Source organism: Equus caballus, chromosome 16 (assembly GCF_041296265.1).
Source record: "Equus caballus isolate H_3958 breed thoroughbred chromosome 16, TB-T2T, whole genome shotgun sequence".
Classification (NCBI taxonomy): domain Eukaryota; kingdom Metazoa; phylum Chordata; class Mammalia; order Perissodactyla; family Equidae; genus Equus; species Equus caballus.
In genome coordinates, this window is record NC_091699.1 from 29,376,130 (window position 1) to 29,391,134 (window position 15,005).

The following is a 15,005-nucleotide window of genomic DNA, read 5'->3' on the forward strand; positions in this document are numbered from 1 at the left end:
GTACTTCCAGTTCTCCCTGCTAATGTCTATTCATTCTTCACATTTCCTCTGGGATGTCCCCTTCTCCAGGAAGCTTCCCTGACTGCCAGGCTGGGCTAGGTTTTCCTCTCCTGTTCTCCCACAGTAAGCCAGGCGCACACTTACTTTATCCTCTTCTGTCGACATGCCCCCTCCCCGCTGGACTGTAAGGTGCCTGAGGGGAGGGAGGGGCCCTGGCGCAGGCCCTGGCGGGTACCACCGGCATCCTGAGCAGGGGGACATGTGAGGAGTTGCCGGGAAGTGCCTAGTAGCTAAGTTGTGGTCCTCAGCTCTATTTCTGGTTTTTAGCTGTTCAAAGACAATCCTGTCCAAGAATGAAAAGACCACACAGAAGGCAGGCAGAGAAGGCCAGTCTGGGAGGTCACTCGGAGGAACGCCAAGCTGGCTGTTGACGGCACAATAGTTACCTGACCTTCAACTTCCACTTTTGACAGGTTGGTTCTCAGCCAGGCTGAGCCCCAGGCAAAGAAACAGCTACCTGTTCAGACCAGCGGTTCCGCCCGCCCCACTCCCTCCCCCCACATCCCCTGCAATATTTTTCCAATAGGAGGAGGTGAAATGAATTAGTTATGAGCCGTGTGTGTTCACAGGCGTGCATTCTGTCGCCCAGCTCCTGTTCTTGAAATGTGCAATCCCGATGGCAAAGGAAACTCTCCCGTCCTACCCCGAGCTCGGGAGCGTTTTCATAACAGCGTCTTTGTGGGCTCCTTGAATGTCTGCCATGCCAGGGAGGCCGCGCATTCCTCCGGCGGCCTCGCTGGGCTTTGAGGAAGTCTGCTGGCGGCGGGCCCCACTTTGCCGGAGGTGGGAGGGCATGTCGGAAACGCTGCTCTTAATCTGCCCATCTCCCCTCCAGCCCCCAGCAGCCCAGGAGGAGGGGCTGAGATAAAGCCACAGGCGGCAGGCAGGAGATTAAGAGCTGCTGTTTTTATCGCTGTTCTCACAGAGCCGCCTGGAACGGGGGCGTTAGCAAGCTGGGCGTGGGGGGCGGGGCGTGCGGGGGCACTGGGAGGATGCTGGCGCCACCCGGCCCTGCAGCCCCGCGGGTCCCTGCCTGGAGCCACTTGTGGGCAGCTGTGACGAGGAGTAAAAGACAAAAATGATCCTGGATGGTGTGCAGGGGCTCGAGTGGCGATGTGAAGGTGCAGGAGTATTAAATGGGACTGTGATGGCATTAAAGGCAGGAACCTTCCCCGTGCGCTCACCATGTTCCCGCCCTCGATGAAATGTTTGTCACCCATTACCCTCATTGATCCTCGCGGTAAGTCTGTGCTGGTGGTGCTGTTCTGATGCCCATTTTTCAGACTAGGAAGCTGAGCCTCCGAGGTCTGGCAAGAGTGAGCAGGGGCGGTGGGATTTGAACTTGGGTGGTCTGACATGAGTGCCTACACCCTTGCCTGCTGTTCCTTCAAACCAGAAGTGACTGTTCAGAGGAGAGCACATGAGACTTCAGCCTGACACAGAGCTGCACTCAGCTTCCAGCTCTGCAGTTTCCGGGCTGGGCATCCTTGGTGGGTTCCTTCACCCCCCACCTCCTCCCCCAGCCTCCGTTTCTGCACCTGTGACACCGGGAGAGTCTCACCTGCCTTGCAGGCTGCTGTCGGGATTAGAGGACATGACATGTGTCCGGTGCCTATTTCGGGCTGAATTATCTGCCCCCCCAAAAAGATGTGTTGAAGTCTGAACCCCCAGTGCCTCAGAATGGGACCTAATTTGGAAACGGGGTCAATGCATTGTGATTAGTTGAGGTTGTATGGAGTAGGTGAGCTCTTAATCCCATAGGTCTGGTGTCCTTATTAAAGGGGGAAATTTGGTCACAGAGGTAGACACACAGAGCGGAGATAAGGAGAAGACGGCCATGTGAAGACAGAGGGAGAGATGCTGCCACAAGCCAAGGAATGCCAAGAATTGCTAAAACCTGCCAGAGGCTGGGGGAGGCGCGCAAGGGCTTTCCATAAAGACTTCAGAAGGAGCCTGGCCCCGCGGACACCTTGATTTCAGACGTCTAGCTTCCAGAATTGTGAGAGAATAAACTTCCATTGTTTTAAGCCACCTGGTTTTGGGTACTTTGTTACGGGGGTGACGGAAACTAAGACAGCGCCTCATCGTAGTAGATGCGGTCAGTGCCTGTCCAGCTTCTCCGGGCTGCCCTGGAACTCTTCTGCAGCGTGGTGTACACAGTGGGGGTCTTCACGGGCGCCAGGGTCTCTCTGGCTGCAGGCTTTCTCTGAATGCAGAAGTCAGCTCAGCTGGGCACAGAGCGGGCTGCAACTGCGCAAGGATTAATGCCCCTGGGAGCAGCCCACAGCCAACAAGGGCTGGGAGTCACTGGGTAAACACCCAGCTTCCTCACCCCTGGGTGGGACAGTTTTGAGCTGTGGGACACACATCTCTCAGATGTGTCCAGTGGGACTGAGCCCCATTCCCACAGTGGTAACCTGTTTGTTAACGTTCCCTTAATGGGCGTCCTCCCATCCTATCTCCCTTCCTTACTGTCCTGCTGGTGCTTCCTGGGATCAGCTCCTAAATCGACAACTTGTATCGTCTCGGGTCTCATCTTAGCTCAGCTTTCCGGGAGACCCATGGAACGACACTCAAAGGGCAGCTGCTTTCTCTTCCTGGTCACAAAGAGAAGGTCAGGTGTTGGCATCTTCGAGCTAAATGGACCAGTAGCTACTCCTCGACCACGTGGTAAATTTTGAAGACCATGAAGGCCCTCAAAAACTGACACAGCATCTCAAGGAGAAGATGACATCGGTGACAATGAAGGTGGAGAAAATAGTATTAAGCAGAATTCTTGGGCACAGGCCTGGGGAAGCCAGCCAGTCTGGTGGGACTGCTCCCCCAAATAATAGGGAAGACAGGTGGTTACTCCCAGGGGCCCACTTGAGGTGGGAGTCATGAGCTGGGAGCCTGGGCTCTTGGGAGGCAGCAGAGGCAAGGGGACAGGTGACAGAAGGCTGGGCTGTGGACACAGTGATCCCCCCCAAAGACTCCTCTTTAAGTCTTCCTGAAAATCATGAAACCACGAAATCCTCGTATGTGACAGGATTTCTTGTGAAACAAGTGATGGGGCCAAGGTCCATGCTCAGTCCACACTGAACGGGCACAGTAGACTCAGGAGTGGGGAAGTAAGGTGGATAGTCTCCTGAAATTGTGCAGAGGGGCTGGGAACTGCGCAGGCTGGGATACAGGGCTCTGAGCCAAGTTTACCCAAATCCCAAGGGATAGAGTAGCCTGGAGCACACACTGGTCATTTGTGACTGCCCATCACCCAGGAGCCCTCTCCCTACATTCTGGGTAATTTCCCACATTTTGAGTCCTGCCTTAATCAAGACAGAAGGAAGAATAAACACATTGTTAGATTCCCTTGCATTCTGGAACATAACTTGCAGAGTTCTGCAAAGCCGATGCATCCGTGGGAGCCTAGGGTTCAGAACTGAGCGCCATGAGGAAGTGGCCGCACACTGGGAACCTGTCCTCCTGGCAAGCACGGTGACCTCAGGGGCAGCAGTGTGGAGCCCCTGGCATTGGTTCTGAGTCTGAGGAGCTTCTGGCAATGACAGGAGAGGGATGTTTTCTCAGGGGAAGTCCCTACGGTGTGGACATTGCTCCTGGTGGCAATGCTTCAGAGTGGCCTTCCTTATCCCTCCCAGGGATTCTGGGAGCCATCTGATCCCCTCAAATGAATTCTTTTCTGCTTAAGGCAGCCCGAGTGGATTCTGGTATTTGCCCCTAACAACCCTCTCCTCTACGGGCCTGAGCGACTTCTGGGTTTCATCAATAATAGCTAACCTTTCCTAGGGGGTTACTGGGAGACCGGCTGTGCCTGATGCCCTAGACGTGAGTTATTTCTGTAAATCATCCCAACACCCATATGGGATGGAGTGGGGAACTGATGGGAAACTGAGAGGCAGACTCAGGTCTATTTGGGTCCAAAACTTGTGTTTTCCACCTTCTCGGGACCATCGGATCTCCAACATTCCTCATGGGCCACAACAAGCGGCGACCACCTACGTTATTGTATGTACAAGAGCCCAGGTGAAAATTACCCTCCCTCTTTTTGCCCCCCTTTTCCATTCCCTGCCCTCAGGACGAATTCCTTCTGCTAAAAGAAAAGGAAGCCTGGGTCCTGGGCCTCGTGCATCAATTGTGGGAAGGAGGAGGGTTGGAAGTGGGGAGGAGGTTGCTCCTGGAGAATCTTCATTTAGCTGAGTAGAAATAATGTCAAATGAAGTCCTGCTATCCCATATGAATCCCCCTTCCCCAACACCCCCCAAATAGGCCATAATCAATACTCCGGTGGTCCCATAGAGCGAGCGTAGAAGCGGTTGTTTCTGAACTCTTTCTGAACCGGCAGTCCTGCAGACACACTGAAGATGATGTCAATTTTTAGATACACCAGCAATTTAACAATAGCATGCAGAGGATAAACAAAAAGAAATAATCGCTAACATATGCTGAGGGCCTACGACCTGCCAAGCGCTATGCTCAAACTCTCTTTCATTTATTGTCGATTTGGTCCTATTATTAATAGCCTCGATTGACAGATGAGGCACCTGAGGCCTCCAGAAGGGGTGTGGTTTGCTCAGGGCCACATGGCGGGAAACAGCAGAGCACGGAGTGTGACTCCACAGCCCGGACTGTGGCTTGCTCCTAACCCTCATTCTGGAACATCTCCCAAGAAATACGACCTTCAATCCTCCCATTGATTTTAAGTCACATCTCCATTTCCGAAACGTTACCAAATGAAGAAGCGCGTCTCAGAGGTGAGGAAACACAGAAGCTCCCAGCTCATGAGGAGCCTTGGGAAGCTTCCCATAAGTCACCACCCCTCCCCTCCCCCTTCCTGAGAGGAAGGAGGCAGGATGAGAGCAGAGCCGCATCCGTCTCCATCTCCCTCTGAGCTACTGCTCGTTTGGACTGCATCGACCCTCGTGATGAATGCCGGCGGCTGGTGTCTCCACCGGACTGGACCCTGCCGTTCAATGCAGAAGTTTTCCTTGGGAGATGCAGTTCCCGGGTTCTGCGCTGTGTCTAAACCCCCAGAAAGGCTCGTCAAGGGGCTGAATCGCACTCCCCTTCTCTTTTAATTATTCAGGCCTTGACACGCTGACTGGGAATACATCACTCAGAATACATGGCTGGTAAGATTAAATATTAGAGGAAACTCTTTTAATTAATTTTTAATGTGTTCTTTAGAACAATTCTTCATACCTAACCACACACTGAAACAGAGTACTTAAAAGAAAAATTAACGTTTAGGATCTCAGAGGCCTGTGGGTCTGGACAGCCCCTATTTGGGTTGTCTCTGAACTACATACATATCAGGATGTACTGGGGATGACATCCATGGCATAAAAGTGCGGTGACCACATGTCCGGTTTTATTGGACAATCCTAGTTTGTGCCTGTTGTACCAGTGTACTTATTAATAGGTGCCCCCTTTTCCTTGCCATAGAATTTCAGTTTGGATGTTAAATTATGTGATCACCCTACTTAAAGGCCACCACTCTCCCTTCCCTTGCCAGTGACAGACATCACTAGTTGATCACGGCACCATGTCCTTGCTGATTCCATACGCATCCTTTAAGGCATCTCAATACAACCTTCCAGCCAGCCACTCAAAGCCATTAAAGTTGGCAGCAAGATGAACCCTGTTTTTCTTTGCTGAGAAAGCAGTTTACATCAAATCCTTATATTTTTATTTCATCTTTATCTTTAAACCACTTTTCCATTCAGGCTCTTCATTTTGTGCCTTGCTTTTCAGTGGGAGCCCTGTTGCCATTTCCTGTAGGGCAATTCATTGTGGGTGGATATCTCAAGCATTATAGGACATTTAATACATTCAGTATCCCGGGCCCCATGGACGTTAAATGTCAGTAGCACAATCTCATCCACCCCCCAAACCTGGTCACTGTGACAAACAAAAATATGCCCCCAATGAACACATACTTCCAGAACTGCCCTGGGGAGACACCACTACCCCGAGTTTGAAATAAATGAAGGTATTAAGAACCAGAGTAGGCCAAAGATTGTTGCTTTGATTATCTGTTGTTGCCTGGTAACCCCCATATCTCCCTCCCTCCCAAGAGTTCATTGGCTTAAAACAACAACAACTTGTTTTTTAAAATTTGCTCACAGTTTTGCAATTTTGGCTTGATGGAGCAGCTCAGCTGGGGCAAGAAAGCTCCCCCACACAGCAGAGAGATTGGTGCTGGCCGTCCGCTGCAAGCCCGGCGAGGGCTGAGCCTGGCCTTCTAGTTCTCCATCCTGTGGGCCTTGTCACAGGCTGCTTGGGCTTCCTTGTAGCATGGTGGCTAGGTTTCAAAAGGGAGGAAGCAGAAGCTGCCAGTTCTCTTAAAGGTTAGGCCTGGAACTGGCGTGAAGCTACGTCTTCCCTATTGTACTGGTCAGAGCAGTCACAGGCCCAGCCCAGAATCAGGGGACGAAGGAAATAGACCCCACTTCTCAGTGGGAGGAGTGACAAAGGATTTTAATTCACCACATGTTCCTTCATATTATCTCATCTTGAGAATTGAGATAATCTTAAAAGGTAGAATGGGCATGAATTTCCCCACTTTACATGGGGTGTGGCTGAGGCTCAGAGGGTTGGTGTGGCTTGTCCATAGCAGATAGGTAGTTCATAAGCTTGGACTTGGGACAGAGGAAAGGGTGGTGACAAGCTCTGAAGGCTTCCTGTGATTTCCTTGGAACTAGTGTAGTGAGAACCAAACCAGACAGAGTCAGAGGGTGTCACTCGGGTGAGGACCGTTTCTCAGAAGCGTCACTCTGACAGGGCCCTTTGCTGTGTTAGACACATCAATCGTGCCCGGGTTCCTGCACAGCCCCAGAGCCTCGGTTGTTTACTCATTCATCACATATTTATTGAACATCACCAGGGGCCAGACACGGTGCTAGACCCACAGGAAGGCAAGGTGAATGAGACAGAGATGGCCCTGGTATCCCCACAGTCTCGAGGGGAGACGACAGTGATGTAATTGCCCATGGGAGGGACCTACAGCTCTAAGAAGTGCTATGAAGAGAGAGTACAGGGTGCCATGGGCATGCATCAGATGGGAGCTGACCTGCAGCGTGTCAGGGAAGGTGTCCCCGAGGAAGTGGCACCTCCGCTAAGACCTGAAGGATGGGGGCAAATAAGGAGGCAAAGAGAGAGGGCAGGGAAGGTGTTCTAGGCAGCTCCTATCTATCTGCTGTGGTGGCGCTCTGCAAGGAACCCAAGGAAGCCAGGTGGCGGAATCAGAGAGTGGTGTGAGAGAGGGCTATGGAGGAAGGAAGGGACCTGAGTGGGCAGGACCTCGTGGGCCAATGAAAGATGCTCTCCTGCTTGTTATTCTTGTGTGATTCTGATAACAATGGGAAAGCATCTTGTTTTGGAAAGATTGCTCCAGCTGTCACTTGGAGAATCGATTGGAGGGACAGAAGTGCATTTGGGGAGATCGGGTGGCTCAGCTCCTGCTGAGAAAGCAGCCTGAGACAGTGTGAGCCTGCCAACAAGGCCATTTTTCCACACACTGGCCACAGTGACTACCCCCCACCCCCACCTCTGCCCCGCTATTTGACTTGCAATGATTGAGATGGCAGCTCTGCTCTGTGATATTAGCAGAGGCTCCCCCGTTCCTAGGGTGTTGCCCTTCTCCACACGGTCCAACATGCACAGCCAGGAGCACAGTGAGGTGCCTGGGGAGCAAAGGTTAACAAAGCATTCATTCTTGGTCTGCATCGTGCAACCCTGAAAGTAAGCACCTCCTTAACTTTTGCACCCAGCATGCTTCCCTCACCTCCCTCTAGTCCTTGCCAGGCCACCATGGCTTATCTCCAAACTCACATTGTGCGGGCAGGAAAGGGGGGCCGGGGGGGCGTGCCCCTTCCTTGTAAGGGCATGACCTGCAGTTGGCCATATCACTTCCCACACATTCCATTGGCCAGAAAGGAGTCACTGCCCCGTGTAGCTGCCAGGAAAGCCACGCGTGTCCTCTCGATCCTGGGCAGCCGGGTTCCTGGCTAACGTTTTGGAGTTCAGCAGCTGTAGAAGGGGAACAGATAGCCCTGAGGCACACCTCAGACCCAGAGGCTGTGCAGCCCGCTGGTTAGAGAAGGGAGGTGAACGTCAAGGCCTCCCCGGCTGGACTCCCATCCCAGTCCTGCCAGCTCTTGGCTGAGTGGCCTTGGGCAAGTTGTTTAAATTCTAAGCCTCCACTCTTTGTCTGTGGAATGTGGATTGCGATGGGACTTAATGCACAGAGGACTAGGAAAAGTTGCTTCTGGTTATTAAATGTTGACAGTTTCCCAAGCACAGGCTGAGAGAGAGCCAGGAGCTCACCTAGTCAGCTCCGGCACTTTACCAGGGAGGATGCTGGGGCTCAGAGAGAGGGGGCTTGCCAAGATGGCACATGAATGGAGGGTGGGGAACTGGACCCCCAGCTCCCGGGGCACCTCGCTTTCCTGAACGCCCATTCTCTCCGCAGCTCCTGTATGGAGCAGCCCCAACAAACTCCTCCAGAGGGACAGGGCGCTCCGGCACATGGCATTCCTGTGGGAAATGAGTGGGCTTTCCGTCCCGCTTAGAGGTGGGTGGGGACAGACTGGGGAGGAGTTAAGAGGGACACTTGGAGACTTCTGGCTCCAGCTGAGTTCAGAGGTAGCTCTCCCCTCCTCCTTCCCCGGCTTGTTCTCCTCCCTTCGTCTTGTTTTCCTCCCTTCGTCGCTCCTCCTCCTTTGCCTCTTCTCCCCCTCCTCTCCCTCCTCCACCTTCCTCTCCCCTCTTCAGGATTCTCTTTCTACTTCTCTCCCCTGCTCCCTCCCCCATGTGTCCTTTGGTCCCTCCCTGGCATTGGTGACATCTGAGGAATGACCTGTGATGGAAAGCCCCCAGCATAGCGCCTTGAGCAAGAAGAGCCCTGTACCTCCCGCAACGCGGCGCCCGCTCCCACCTCCCCATCAGCACCCAGACCCAGGGCCGGCTTATCGCAGGGCCCTCGGGCCTCAGGTTTTCCATGGGCCCCTGCTCTGGGCAATGCTCCCCCCCCTTTTCCTCGTCACCCTCCATTCCCTCGTGTTCCTTTTCCTCTCCACATCCTTTACCCCTTGCCAAGAACCTCTCTGGTGAGAAGATCCGTACAGGGAAACCCAGGATGTTGGAGAACTGGGGAATTTAATACAGAGCTGTCTCAGGCTCCATCCTGGATCCCATTTATGTTCTTTGAGAGAGTAAATATTGCAAATTCTCTTTGGATTTTGCTTTGCATGCAGCCCCAGGGGCTGGGGGGGGGGGTGGGTAGGGGGGCAGGGAAGTGAACCTGGTTTCAAAGGGAAGATCCTCCCTCCCTCCCCCCACCTCCTCCCTCCCCCTCCCTTCTCCTTCTCTCCTCATGGGGTTCCTCCCTTCCCTCCCTTCCTCCCCCTACTTCCTCCTTCCCTCCTCATGGGGTTCCTCCCTGCCCCCCTCCCTCCCCCACTTCCTCCTTCCCTTCCTCATGGGACCATGGGACTCCTTCCTCCCCTCCCTCCTTTCTTCCCTCCATCCTTCCTCCCTCCCTCTTTCTTTCCTTCTTTCCTTCCTCTCCCTTCCACTGCCCTCCACTATCTCCTTTTTACTTCTTCCCAGTAGAGCAGCTTGCTTGCCTTTTAGTTTTCTTTCTTCCCTTCCTTTTTCAAAATGAAACATACTAGCAGACATTGTGCGGCCCGCACCATGTTAAGCGCCCTGAATGTCTTGACACGTCTAACCCTCTTCAGAATCCTGTGAGGGGGTACTATTAATATGCTCATTTTGTAGATGAAGAAACTGAGGTGCAGGGAGCTCACGTCACTTGCCCAGGGTCACACAGCTAGGAACTGACGGAGCTGGCATTTGAGTCCAGGCAGGCCAGCTTTCCTCCACACCCCCTCCCCCAGGGCTGCCCTCCATCCACGCTCTCAGAGCAGAGAACGCCCCTCCAGCTTTCTCCTACTCCTGGCCCCCCCCCCCCCCCTTTGGTGTCTCCCTGTGGCATCTCACGTACCATGATGATTTCTGACCACCCCTCCTTTTGCCCCTGCCTGATCTGGTGCTCCTTAGGGGCCGGTCTGGGGCCACAGTTGTCTTGTGTCGGCTCTCAGAGCTTTGGGCAGAGCAAGTGGCTCATCTGTAGAAATGAGAAAGACGCCAAAGGAAGCCAGTCCTCGCCAAGGCCTTGAGTGACAGAAATTTCAGGTCAGGGTCAATCCCCGCATGCTCCATGGAAGGACTAAGGAGAAGAATGAAGAATAGGAGGAAGACGGACGTCATAGGGCATCAGTCAGGGCCAGCAGCCGACCACCAATAGAGCTATTAAGTATGTGCAATGAGGCCCGTCCGAGTTCAGCTGTGCTGTGAGTGTAAAATACACACTGCTTTTGAAGACTAGGTTGGGAGAAAAGAACGTAAAATAACTTTAACTCATTAATAACCTTTTGTATTGATTATTTGACAAAATAGCACTTTGGATATATTAGGTTAAATAAAATATAGTAAAATGAATTCCAGCTGTTTCTTTTTACCTTTTATTTATGGCCTCTAGGAAATTAAATGTTTCTTGCATGGCTTGCATCTATGGTTTATGTTATATTTCTATGGGTTAGCATGGGCTTAGGGTATTTTGGACTGCAAGAAAATAAAAGCCTGATTCAAGTGCTTTCAACAATAAGGAATGCTCTATTTCATGAAAGCAAAAATCTGGAGATAGGATGGTCTTGATTTGGTTCATTTAGCAGCTTACTACATCAGCAAGATCCAGGTTTTTTCCTACTGTCTGTTTTGCTACCCCCAGCATGTTGATTTCCTTCCCCTCATTGTCACAAAGTGGCTGCCATAGCTCTAGGAAGCTTATATAGACATGACAACAGCCAGTGGGAGAAGAGAGGGGGCTCTTCCTGCATGTTTCTTTTTGTTGATCCAACACGCATCAGCAGACTTGCCCCACCACGTCTCATTGGCCTGAATTAAGTTATAGGCCCGTGCTCACACTGATGCCTGGCAAGGGGATGGAACCACCATGAATAGTTTGGAGAAATCGTGCTCTACTCCGTCCTGCTTGGGCTTCAGATCTGCCTTTGGGAGCACCTGCCCTTGGGAGGCAGGTGAAGACCTGTGAGTCAGGGAAAGGAGGGGCGGGAGGTGGTATGGGCGTCAACAGCCTTCTCCATGACAGATATTTTGGGCATTTGGGAGAAGCATCTCGTTGCCTCTGCCAGGCTAAATGTCTCCTTTTGAAGGCAGCAATGCATGCTCTCATATTCTGTGGGGTTAATATGGATGACCCAAGGGTGCTTGTGGCATAATAAGAAATATATATTTGCTCTACGTAGATTCCTGGCGCACAGCTCCTAAATCCCTTGGAATCTCTAGTGTGATGAGTGTCTTTTGTATGCTGATGAGATGACTAGTGGTTGGGGGCCCCCATGTAGCTGCAGGGTTGGGACTGGTTACCAGAAAGACCAAGGTGTGATTGGAGCGTTGGAACTTTCAGCCCCACCCCCAACCTCTGGGAAGGAGAGGGGGCTGAAGATGGAGTTCAGTCCCCACTGATTTACTCAGTTGTGCCTCCGTGATGGAACCTCCGTGAAAACCCCTGAATGACAGGGTCTGGAGGGCTTCTGAGTTGGTGAACACATCCAGGTGCCAAGGGGGTGACAAGCCCCAAGAGGACAGGGAAACTCTGTGCACACACAACCCCTGACCCATGTACCTCTTCCCTTTGGCTATTCCTGAGCTGTAGCCTTTATAATAAACCAGTGTTCACAGGTAAAGCACTTCCCTGAGTTCTCAGAGTCCTTCTAGTCAGTTATTAAACCCGAGGAGGGCGTTATGGGAGCCCCCTTGGAATTTATAGCCAAGTGACAACCTGGGACTTCTGACTGGCATCTGAGGCGGGGCAGTCTTGTGGGACTGAGCCCTTAACTGTGGGATCTGACACTAATTGTAGGTAGATAGTGTCAGAGTTGAGTGGTAGGACACCCAGCTGGTGTTGGAGAGTTGGCGAAATGATGTTGGAAAAGACACCACTCATTTGTGGTAGAAGTGTTGTAAAAACAGCACAGAGCACTTCTGTCATTTCTGTTTGTCCAGCATCTTTTCATCTTGGAAAAGGCAAGGGTCCCTCTCCCTCTTGGCAAGGCTGTCAGTGACAGTCTCAGAGATGGGTGTGACCCACAATTGCCGGTTGGAGTCCCTGGTCAGCCAAGAGAGCATGCTTATTTGCTCCAGGAACAGCCGCAGTCTCAGGGAAGGCTCTGAGTGGCCCAGCCTGAGTCGACAGGGGAGGCTGGGCTCATGTGTTCCACATCTTCATCCCCGGAAGTTGTGATTTGTGAAGACTGTGGGAAGCCTGCCCAGTCGCCACAAGCGCGGCTGGGATAGATGAACTTCTCAATAAACACGTGGCGACTGAATGTCTTTTTAAAGTCCATCCTGGCAGGAGCCAGAGACCCAGACTAGAAAGGTCAACTGGTCTCCCCCTTTTTTGTGTCCTCGCAAGTTGCAGATTTTTTTTTTTTTTTTTGAGGAAGATTAGCCCTGAGCTAACTGCTGCCAATCCTCCTCTTTTTGCTGAGGAAGTCTGGCCCTGAGCTAACATCGGTGCCCATCTTCCTCTACTTTATATTTGGGATGCCTACCACAATATGGCTTGCCAAGCGGTGCCAGGTCCGCACCCGGGATCTGAACCAGCGAACCCCGGGCCACTGAAGCGGAATGTGCGCACTTAACCGCTGCGCCACCAGGCTGGCCCCGCAGATTTTTCTAAGAGCCAGTCAACCAAAAAAATAAAGATAGAGTCTAGATTTTGAGACGTTTGACTGAGGTGTTTCTTCTCTGTGCCTCCAAAGCTTCAGAGCTTTTGCTTTTGCGTTTCTGCTCAGGACCAGCTAGTTTGGGAGACAAGGGCAGACGTCAGCTCTGGGAGGCAGGTGAGTGTGCTGGTTGAACACTTCGTCTCTAGAACCTGATGGCCTAGGTTCAAAGCCTGGTTTTGCCACTTGCTAGCTGAGGCCCTTGGGCAGTTTACATTTCGTGCCTTAATTTCCTCTTCTGTAAAACGGGGAAGATGATAAAGGTGACTGTCTCACGGGGGAGCTGTGAGGATTAATAAGTATCAGCGCTTAGAACCACGCCTGGCCCTCTGTAGGCTCTGAGTCAGATCTGTGACCTTAGGTGGCTACTTAACCTTTGCTATGTGCCTAGGTGTCTGAACTCAGGGATCGTGGCAAGGGTTAGATGAGGTCATGTGTGAAAAGCACCTGCTGCGTAGTAGGTGCTGGGTAAAATGGATGAAGGCGAGAGAGCTTGGGCATCAGCGAGGTGACAATGACAGGGTTCTGACGCAGCAGACTCACCTCCCCACACTCCTGTTTCAGCCCCCTTTCGAAGCAGCCCGTCCCTTTCTCACTCACTTCTCTCTCCTCTCAGACAATGAGCTGCTTGCTTAAAGGGCCCTGGCTGATTGTTCACGTGACAGCATTCCATTACGAAACTCTCTGCATCGCTGTCCTGCGGGGAGAGACATTTCTGGTAGGTTTGAGGGGGAGTCACTGATTTTGAAAGGAAAGGGAAACAAAGTGCTTTTATTCCTCGTTGAGTGAAAAAATACTTCCAAGGCTCGATGTCAAATCGTTTCCTCGCTTCCTCCCTCAGCAATTTGCCAGGGACCCTGGCAACGAAATACTCACTCAGACTCACTGTTCTTTCTGGTGGAGATGTCTCCTGTTTGACCTGCATCTAAACGGTGGATCCTGTCAGGAGGAAGCGCGTGGATCTGTGAGGGTTCCTGCTCTTCTGTCTTAGACCATCTGCTCTGGGTGAAGAGAGCAGAGTCTGCATTCCCTCCAGGGTCCCCCTTGGAGACGCAGAGGCAGAGAAGGACGTCTCCTCTGGGCTGGTCCTTCGGGAGAACGGGGAGGAACTGCGTCCCTGGAAAGTTTCCTGCTTCCACCTTCGCCCAGCCTGCCCTTGAGGTGGGAGAGGCGGGCGCTGTTGCAGCTTCCAAAGGACCAGAGATGGCAGATTTGTACCTTGAAGCTGGCTTGGGCTCCGTCCCCTTGGCCAAGTTGCTTTTCATTTCTGGTTTCCACATCTGTAAGAAAAAGCATCTGAAACTTGGAAATAAGGCAAAAGGATGACCATGTGTCCTTTGAATGCCATACCAGAGCACTGACTGAGAGGCCCGCCCAAGGGTTATCTAATTCTTGAGGGCGCAGGCCAAATCTGGCTGCCGCCTGTTTTTGTAAATAAAGTCCTGTTGGCACACAGCCACGCCCATTCATTTACATATTGTCTATGCTGCTTCCACTTTACAACAAGGCCGAGTCCAGTTGTTGCAACAAAGGCCAGATGGCCCACAAAGCTGAAAATTATTTACCGTCTGCCCCTTTTATAGAGGTTTGCTGACCCCTACTCTAGGGGATCGTAGCATTGTTGGATTTACTATTTATTACTCATTCAGGCCCAGACACTGGAAAGCATGATGCTAATTTGTGGAAGATTGATAACTTGCAAATGATTTTGGTCCAGCAGTCATGAAAATGATTTCTGTGCCGTATAAAAGATACCCCCAAAGAATACGATTTTATTGACCTGTAGGAGGACATTCATCATTTCTGTGTCCAACTTGGCAATCTTATTCCAGCATTCTTTCTGTTCTCCACTGTATTGACTTTGGTCTCTCCCATAAGCCTTTGAACCAGCTTTCCTATCCTGTTGGCTTCCTCATTAATAAATTAATAAATAATAATAATACAAAAAGGTTAAAGGTATCCTTGCCATGTGCTCATTTTCTATTTGTGTGAGAGTCATGTTCTTAACTTTTTAAAAATTATTCTTTGACATGCACGATGAGGACGTTGGACCAGATCAGCGGTTAGCAAACTGTGCTCTGGGGAACCCCAGTGTCTTCCGAAGTCCCTTAGGTGGATACTAAAGAGATAAGGGAG

General features: G+C 51.7%; 1 long non-coding RNA gene across 1 annotated transcript; it reads left to right on the forward strand.

Annotated features, from left to right (window-relative positions):
• The first annotated feature begins 660 nt into the window (after window positions 1-660).
• Window positions 661-3,573, forward strand: LOC102148599 (uncharacterized). Its single transcript, XR_288526.4, has 2 exons — window positions 661-1,300; window positions 1,860-3,573. It is a non-coding gene; the product is annotated as an uncharacterized lncRNA (long non-coding RNA).
• The last annotated feature ends 11,432 nt before the right edge of the window (window positions 3,574-15,005 follow it).